The sequence below is a fragment of the Salmo salar genome, chromosome 05 (assembly GCF_965601325.2).
Source record: "Salmo salar chromosome 05, fSalSal1, whole genome shotgun sequence".
Lineage (NCBI taxonomy): Eukaryota > Metazoa > Chordata > Actinopteri > Salmoniformes > Salmonidae > Salmo > Salmo salar.
The window spans coordinates 2,774,599-2,784,612 of record NC_138295.1 but is presented as its reverse complement, the minus strand read 5'-3'; the positions used below and the strand labels follow the sequence as shown (position 1 = coordinate 2,784,612).

Sequence of the window (10,014 nt, the reverse complement as noted above, 5' to 3'; positions counted from 1 at the left end):
GAGTGACATATATAGGGAAGGAACCAAAGGGAGTGACATATACAGGGAAGGAACCAAAGGGAGTGACATATACAGGGAAGGAACCAAAGGGAGTGACATATACAGGGAAGGAACCAAAGGGAGTGACATATACAGGGAAGGAACCAAAGGGAGTGACATATACAGGGAAGGAACCAAAGGGAGTGACATATACAGGGAAGGAACCAAAGGGAGTGACATATACAGGGAAGGAACCAAAGGGAGTGACATATACAGGGAAGGAACCAAAGGGAGTGACATATACAGGGAAGGAACCAAAGGGAGTGACATATACAGGGAAGGAACCAAAGGGAGTGACATATACAGGGAAGGTCGTCAGAGAGTGTAAAAGTAGTCCAACTGTTGTTCTGTCAGGGAGTGTAGGATTGTGTCCCAAATGCAAGCCCTATTCCCTAGCCATTTGGGAATCAACCTAGTGATGTAGTTCACTTCTACAAGGCAACGTTCTTCAAATCTTGGTTCTACAGTTCTACAGGGGCTGTGCAGGCTTTTGTTCCCAACTAGCACAAACCCACCCGCTTCTACTAATCAAGGTCTTGGTGAGTAATGAATTAGTTAAATCGGGTTGGTTAGTGCTGGGCTGGAACTAAAGCCTGTAGCTCTACGATACCAGAGTTCAACAACACAGTAAACTTCCTCCTGAGTCCTGTCTCACTCTCCTGCTGGTAGGCATGGCATGTGATCGCCCCCTAGTGTTGAAACATAGAGCTTACTGCTCTTGTAATTAAATGTTAGTTTTTTTTAACCTTTATTTAACTAGGGCAAGTCAGATAACAACAAATTCTTATTTACAATGACGGCCTACACCGGCCAAACACAGATGACGCTGGGCCAATTGTGCGCCGCCCTACAGGACTGCCAATCACAGCCGGGTTGTGATACAGCCCGGATTCGAACCAGGGTGTCGGTAGACATTTTAGAACTATTTGCTTTCTACCTATGGCAATTGAGAGTCCTCTCCACATGTAGGACAGCACGTATTCTGGCTCGCTGCAATACGATCAGATAGATGATTTATACTTACTAAATTCCTATCAGATTATCAAAGGGAAATAACTTTATTAACAACATCACATTATGACATTATGTGAAATCTGACACTTGACTTAAACGCCCCGGGGTCAAGTCACTTGACCGCTGAATGGCTGACCAAGATTATTCTGAGTCGTGGCATTAGAGATGACTTGTAATGTAATATGTCTGACTGTATATTAACGGTACATAAATAATGCCGGGACCAGTCTGATATGCTGCAGGGTCATTATCTGTCTAATAATCACTCCAATACACACCAGACCAGGGTCAAATATTTCAAATACTTTAAAGTATTCGGGGGATGAGCTTGATTTTAGTTTAGGGTTTGCTAATTGAATATTTCATTGTACCAGGCAAACCAAAATCAAGCAGAGTTTCAATATATTATACATGTATTTGACCCAGGTCAGATACCAGTACATTACAGCCCCAACACTGCCAATCAGTGGAAACTTCACATCAAGACATCTTTACATTTTAGCAGAGACTCTTATCCAGAGCAACTTACAGTAGTGAACGCATACATTTCGTACATTTTTTTTTCTTCTGTGCTGGACCCCCGTGGGAATCAAACCCACAACCCTGGCGTTGCAAACACCATGCTCTACCAACTGAGCTACAGGGAAGACAACCGAAACTAGTGGGAAATTAGCACAGCTTCAACATGTAAAGAGTTAGACAGTTAAATGACATCTATTTCTGCAGGCTCTGCTGCTATCGACTGTATGAGTCACAAATGGCACCCTATTCCCTATTTAGTGCACTACTTTTGACTAGAGACTCAGCCGTGGTGTGTGTCTTGTTGGGTCAAAGATGTTGACTTTACAGCCAAAGTTAATAAGTTACGTTACTAATATTGGAGTGAGAAAAGCAAGCAGAGTAGGCAATAAGAACCATTAACTTCACAGTTCCATTAACTTCACAGTTCCATTACCTTCACAGTTCCATTACCCTTCCAGCCACCCCCGTTCCATTACCCCGTTCCACCACGTTCCATTACTCCGTCCTTCACCACGTTCCTCCCCACGTTCCACCGTTCCGTTCCTCCACAGTTCCATTACATTTCACAGTTCCATTAACTTCACAGTTCCATTACCTTCACCATTCCATTACACTTCACAGTTCCATTACTCTTCACAGTTCCATTACCCTTCACAGTTCCATTACCTTCACAGTTCCATTTCTCTTCACAGTTCCATTACCCTTCACAGTTCCATTACTCTTCACAGTTCCATTACCCTTCACAGTTCCATTACTCTTCACAGTTCCATTACATTTCACAGTTCCATTACACTTCACAGTTCCATTACCCTTCACAGTTCCATTTCTCTTCACAGTTCCATTACCCTTCACAGTTCCATTACTCTTCACAGTTCCATTACATTTCACAGTTCCATTACACTTCACAGTTCCATTACCCTTCACAGTTCCATTCCTATTAACCATTCCATTACCCTTCACAGTTCCATTACTTTTCACAGTTCCATTACATTTCACAGTTCCATTACACTTCACAGTTCCATTACCTTCACAGTTCCATTACTCTTCACAGTTCCATTACCCTTCACAGTTCCATTACCCTTCACAGTTCCATTACCTTCACCATTCCATTACTCTTCACAGTTCCACTACACTTCACAGTTCCATTACCCTTCACAGTTCCATTACCTTCACAGTTCCATTACACTTCACAGTTCCTATTCACCATTCCATTACACTTCACAGTTCCACTACTCTTCACAGTTCCATTACCCTTCACAGTTCCATTACCTTCACAGTTCCATTACACTTCACAGTTCCATTACCTTCACAGTTCCGTTCCTATTCACAGTTCCATTACTCTTCACAGTTCCATTACCCTTCACAGTTCCATTACATTTCACAGTTCCATTACCCTTCACAGTTCCATTACTCTTCACAGTTTCATTACACCTCACAGTTCCATTACCCTTCACAGTTCCATTAACTTCACAGTTCCATTACATTTCACAGTTCCATTACTATTCACAGTTCCGTTCCTATTCACCATTCCATGACCCTTCACAGTTCCATTAATCAAATCAAATCAAATGTATTTATATAGCCCTTCTTACATCAGCTGATGTCACAAAGTGCTGTACAGAAACCCAGCCTAAAACCCCAAACAGCAAGCAATGCAGGTGTAGAAGCACGGTGGGGCTAGGAAAAACTCCCTAGAAAGGCCAGAACCTAGGAAGAAACCTAGAGAGGAACCAGGCTATGAGGGGTGGCCAGTCCTCTTCTGGCTGTGCCGGGTGGAGAATATAACAGAACATGGTCAAGATGTTAAAATGTTCATAGATGACCAGCATGGTCAAATAATAATAATCACAGTAGTTGTCGAGGGTGTAACAAGTCAGCACCTCAAAAGTAAATGTCAATTGGCTTTTCATAGCCGATCATTGAGAGTATCTCTACTGCTCCTGCTGTCTCTGGAGAGTTGAAATCAGCAGGTCTGGGACAGGTAGCACGTCCGGTGAACAGGTCAGGGTTCCATAGCCGCAGGCAGAACAGTTGGAACTGGAGCAGCAGCACGGCCAGGTGGACTGGGGACAGCAAGAAGTCATCATGCCAGGTCGTCCTGAGGCATGGTCCTAGGGCTCAGGTCCTCCGAGAGAAAGACAGAAATAGAGAAAGAGAGAATTAGAGAGAGCATATTTAAATACACACAGGACACTGGATAAGACAAGAGAAATACTCCAGATATAACAGACTGACCCTAGCCCCCAACACATAATCTACTGCAGCATAAATACTGGAGGCTGAGACAGGAGGGGTCAGGAGACACTGTGGCCCCATCCGATGATACCCCCGGACAGGGCCACACAGGCAGGATATAACCCCACCCACTTTGTCAAAGCACAGCCCCCACACCACTAGAGGGATATATTCAACCACCAACTTACCATCCTGAGACAAGGCTGAGTATAGCCCACAAAGATCTCCGCCACGGCACAACCCAAGGGGGGAGGGGGGGGGGCGCCAACCCAGACAGGAAGACCACGTCAGTGACTCAACCCACATCAGTGACTCAACCCACGCACCCCTCCTAGATATGGTCACTAGTGTAACCAGGGGGTGAGGCCTCATTTAACACAGTAAATTCATCAGGCTTAAGCCATGTTTCAGTCAGGCCAATCACATCAAGATTATGATCAGTGATTAGTTCATTGACTATAACTGCCTTGGAAGTGAGGGATCTAACATTAAGTATCCCTATTTTGAGATGTGAGGTATCACAATCTCTTTCAATAATGGCAGGAATGGAGGAGGTCTTTATACTAGTGAGATTGCTAAAGCGAACACCGCCATTTTTAATTTTGCCCAACCTAGATTGAGGCACAGACACGGTCTCAATGGGGAAAGCTGAGCTGACTACACTGACTGTGCTAGTGGCAGACTCCACTAAGCTGGCAGGCTGGCTAACAGCCTACTGCCTGGCCTGCACCCTATATCACACAGTTCCATTACCTTCCCAGTTCCTTCACCCTTCACAGTTCCATCACCCTTCACAGTTCCATGGCCTTCACAGTTCCTTCACTCTTCACAGTTCCATCACCCTTCACAGTTCCACAGTCTCTGAGGGGTGGCAGGTAGACTAGTGGTTAGAGCATTGGGCCAGTAAGTGAAAAGTTGCTGGATCGAATCCCAAGCACACAAGGCAGTTAACCCACTGTTTCCTGACTGCTGAAGCTGTGGATGTCAATTATTAAAGCAGCCCCTCTGCATCTCTCTGATTCAGAGGGGTTGGGTTAAATGTGGAAGACACCTTTCAGTTGTACAACTGACTAGGTATCTCCCTTTATTCATAAGAATGAGTGTAGTTCAATACAAATATACTGCTCAAAAAAATAAAGGGAACACTTAAACAACATATCCTAGATCTGAATGAAAGAAATAATCTTATTAAATACTTTTTTCTTTACATAGGTGAATGTGCTGACAACAAAATCACACAAAAATAATCAATGGAAATCCAATTTATCAACCCATGGAGGTCTGGATTTGGAGTCACACTCAAAATTAAAGTGGAAAACCACACTACAGGCTGATCCAACTTTGATGTAATGTCCTTAAAACAAGTCAAAATGAGGCTCAGTAGTGTGTGTGGCCTCCACGTGCCTGTATGACCTCCCTACAATGCCTGGGCATGCTCCTGATGAGGTGACGGATGGTCTCCTGAGGGATCTCCTTCCAGACCTGGACTAAAGCATCCGCCAACTCCTGGACAGTCTGTGGTGCAACGTGGCGTTGGTGGATGGAGCGAGACATGATGTCCCAGATGTGCTCAATTGGATTCAGGTCTGGGGAACGGGCGGGCCAGTCCATAGCATCAATGCCTTCCTCTTGCAGGAACTGCTGACACACTCCAGCCACATGAGGTCTAGCATTGTCTTGCATTAGGAGGAACCCAGGGCCAACCGCACCAGCATATGGTCTCACAAGGGGTCTGAGGATCTCATCCCGGTACCTAATGGCAGTCAGGCTACCTCTGGCGAGCACATGGAGGGTTGTGCGGCCCCCCAAAGAAATGCCACCCCACACCATGACTGACCCACCGCCAAACCGGTGATGCTGGAGGATGTTGCAGGCAGCAGAACGTTCTCCACGGCGTCTCCAGACTCTGTCATGTCTGTCACGTGCTCAGTGTGAACCTGCTTTCATCTGTGAAGAGGACAGGGCGCCAGTTGCGAATTTGCCAATCTTGGTGTTCTCTGGCAAATGCCAAACGTCCTGCACGGTGTTGGGCTGTAAGCACAACCCCCACCTGTGGACGTCGGGCCCTCATACCACCCTCATGGAGTCTGTTTCTGACCGTTTGAGCAGACACATGCACATTTGTGGCCTGCTGGAGGTCATTTTGCAGGGCTCTGGCAGTGCTTCTCCTGCTCCTCCTTGCACAAAGGCGGAGGTAGCGGTCCTGCTGCTGGGTTGTTGCCCTCCTACGGCCTCCTCCACATCTCCTGATGTACTGGCCTGTCTCCTGGTAGCGCCTCCATGCTCTGGACACTACGCTGACAGACACAGCAAACCTTCTTGCCACAGCTCGCATTGATGTGCCATCCTGGATGAGCTGCACTACCTGAGCCACTTGTGTGGGTTGTACACTCCGTCTCATGCTACCACTAGAGTGAAAGCACCGCCAGCATTCAAAAGTGACCAAAACATCAGCCAGGAAGCATAGGAACTGAGAAGTGGTCTGTGGTCCCCACCTGCAGAACCACTCCTTTATTGGGGGTGTCTTGCTAATTGCCTATAATTTCCACCTGTTGTCTATTCCATTTGCACAACAGCATGTGAAATTTATTGTCAATCAGTGTTGCTTCCTAAGTGGACAGTTTGATTTCACAGAAGTGTGATTGACTTGGAGTTACATTGTGTTGTTTAAGTGTTCCCTTTATTTTTTTGAGCAGTGTATATTCATTAAGACGCTAGGGAGTAACAGATATCACTTTCAATAGATTCTTATAAAAACTATTTATCCTATGTAAGAAGTGGTAAAGATGGCGCCTGAGAGGATGGCTGATGATTTACATGCTCCTAACCAGCTCTGCTATTTTGTTAGTTGTTTTGCGTTGTTTGTAACTTATTTTGGTAACTTATTTTGGTAACTTATTTTGGTAACTTATTTTTGTAACTTATTTTGTAATTTATTTTTGTAACATAATGTTGCTGCTGACCGAAAATAACTTCAGGTCATCAGAACAGTCGATTACTCACCTCAAAATAGAAGAAGCTTTTTCCTTTAACGAGTCCGACGAGTCCGACGCAAAGGATATAAGAAAAGACGGAGAAAAAGGGGGAGGAGGTCGGGCTGACTTCTGAGAATTCGTAAGACGAATCCCACTGCCATTCGTTCTATTGACCAATCGTTGGAAAGTAAAACCGATGACCTACGATCAAGATTAACCTACCAACAGCACATTAAAAACTGTAATATGTTATGTGGCTGAACAACAACATGGATAATATAGAGCTGGCGGGATTTTCCAAGCACCGGCAGAACAGAGAAGCTACAGTTTAAGTCGAAAGTTTGCATACACCTTAGACAAATACATTTAAACTCCGTTTTTCACAATTCCTGACATTTAATTCCAGTAAAAATTCCCTGTCTTAGGTCAGTTAGGATCACCACTTTATTATAAGAATGTGAAATGTCAGAATAATAGTAGAGAGAATGATTTACTTCCGCTTTTATTTATTTCATCACATTCCCAGTGGGTCAGAAGTTTACATACACTCAATTAGTATTTGGTAGCATTGCCTTTAAATTGTTTAACTTGGGTCAAACATTTTGGGTAGCCTTCCACAAGCTTCCCACAATAAGTTGGGTGAATTTTGGCCCATTCCTCCTGACAGAGCTGGTGTAACTGAATCAGGTTTGTAGGCCTCCTTGCTTGCACACGCTTTTTCAGTTCTGCCCACAAATGTTCTATAGGATTGAGGTCAGGGCTTTGTGATGGCCACTCCAATACCTTGACTTTGTTGTCCTTAAGCCATTTTGCCACAACTTTGGAAGTATGCTTGTGGTCATTGTCCATTTGGAAGACCCATTTGTGACCAATCTTTAACTTCCTGACTGATGTCTTGAAATGTTACTTCAGTATATCCACATACTTTTCCTTCCACATTATGCCATCTATTTTGTGAAGTGCACCAGTCCCTCCTGCAGCAAAGCACCCCCACAACATGATGCTGCCACCCCCATGCTTCACGGTTGGGATGGTGTTCTTCGGCTTGCAAGCATCCCCCTTTTTCCTCCAAACATAATGATGGTCATTATGGCCAAACAGTTCTATTTTTGTTTAATCAGATCAGAGGACATTTCTCCAAAAACTACGATATTTTTCCCCATGTGCAGTTGCAAACCATAGTCTGGCTTTATTTATGGCGGTTTTGGAGCAGTGGCTTCTTCCTTGCTGAGCGGCCTTTCAGGTTATGTCGATATAGGACTCGTTTTACTGTGGATATAGATACTTTTGTACCTGTTTCCTCCAGCATCTTCACAAGGTCCTTTGCTGTTGTTCTGGGATTGATTTACACTTTTCACACCAAAGTACGTTCATCTCTAGGAGACAGAACACGTTTCCTTCCTGAGCGGTATGACGGTATGACGGCTGCGTGGTCCCATGGTGTTTATAGTTGCGTACTATTGTTTGTACAGATGAACGTGGTACCTTCAGGCGTTTGGAAATTTCTCCCAAGGACGAACCAGACTTGTGGAGGTCCACCATTTTTTTTCTGAGGTCTTGGCTGATTTCTTTTGATTTTCCCATGATGTCAAGCAAAGTGGCACTAAGTTTGAAGGTAGGCCTTGAAATGCATCCACAGGTACACCTCCAATTGACTCAAATGATGTCAATTAGCCTATCAGAAGCTTCTATAGCCATAACATAATTTTCTGGAATTTTCCAAGCTGTTTAAAGGCACAGTCAACTTAGTGTATGTAAACTTCTGACCCACTGGAATTGTGATACAGTGAATTATAAGTGAAATAATTTGTCAGTAAACAATTGTTGGAAAAATGACTTGTGTCATGCACAAAGTAGATGTCCTAACCGACTTGCCAAAACTATAGTTTGTTAACAAGAAATTTGCGTAGTGGTTGAAAAACGAGTTTTAATGACTCCAACGTAAGTGTATGTAAACTACCCACTTCAACTGTAGATTTATATTTGCCATTGCTTGATCTATTTTGAATGTAAGAATGTGTTGCAGATTAACTTTAATTGGTGAGTATGGAAACACATGGAAATGTCATGAACAATGTTTTCAATATCCAACTTTATCCTCTGCAATCCTTTCTACAGTAGGTAAGAAGCTGTAGTCAGGTGGTCATTACCAGGTTAGGATGAGGTCCTAAAGGGGAAATTCACCCAAAACTACTAATTCCTATAATTTACAGTATTAAATAATACTAATGGAAGAACAATATATTATGTGAAGAAATGTTTTAATTTTGTCATTATAATAAGGTTGGTAGCAACATGTGAAAATATGTTGCTGCTGAAGTCGACTGCAAAACCCACAATGCAATGCTCCCTATGGGCCGGCTGGCCGAAACCTAGCTGCACACAATAACACCAAAGTCAATATCAGCATTTGACGTAGCTAGTTCGCTGTAAAATCTAAACAAACTGCACTATTTATTTAGGACTCTACAATCTCACCATGATTTAACCTTATAGATCAATGTGCTTCGCAGAGTGGAGCCTGACATTCGCAACAGCCAATGGACTGAAGAGGCAGACAAATAGGAGGACTTATCTTACATCTTAGTCATTTAGCAGACACTCTTATCCAGAACAACTTACAGTAGTGAATGCATACAGTTCATACCATTTTTTTCCCCCGTACTGGTCCCCCATGGGAATCGAACCCACAACCCTGGCGTTACAAACACCATGCTCTACCAACTGAGCCACACGGGACTATGTGATTTGATCTTGTTGCCTGCGCTGGTACAGCAGACGGATATATCCCATAATACAGGACTATTAAAGGCCCTGTGCACAATTTTTGTGAAAAATAATAAATACTAATTCATATTTGTTATTTAATTCAGATATTTCAGGGATGCTGCATACTCTCACCTCCCCTACTTCCTGCCGGCTATGAAACTAATCTGTGTATTGTGACCAATAAACTTTGATTTGATTTGAATAAGTCCTTATGGGTTTTGGAAAGTGTTTAATATGATCTATTCTATATTGATTTGATTTAGATGAAGGAATGCATATAGTTATAGGCTTTGCCGTAAAATAGCGTTCCTCTTTAGGGCTGCCAGGAACATGTGTAGGCTATAATACATACATAAACACATTTAGGAGATTACGTCTTCTTGGCCAAATGGCGCTTCTCTGTCCATTCATGAGCTACAGATTCCGTACGCAGAGTACCGTCTCCAGGAAGAAGTCGGAA

The 10,014-nt window shown here is 43.6% G+C and overlaps 1 non-coding gene across 1 annotated transcript; it reads right to left on the bottom strand.

Annotated features, from left to right (window-relative positions):
- Positions 1–9,451: 9,451 nt before the first annotated feature.
- On the bottom strand, positions 9,452–9,525 carry trnat-ugu (transfer RNA threonine (anticodon UGU)). The gene has a single exon. It is a non-coding gene; the product is annotated as a tRNA-Thr (tRNA).
- Positions 9,526–10,014: the final 489 nt, after the last annotated feature.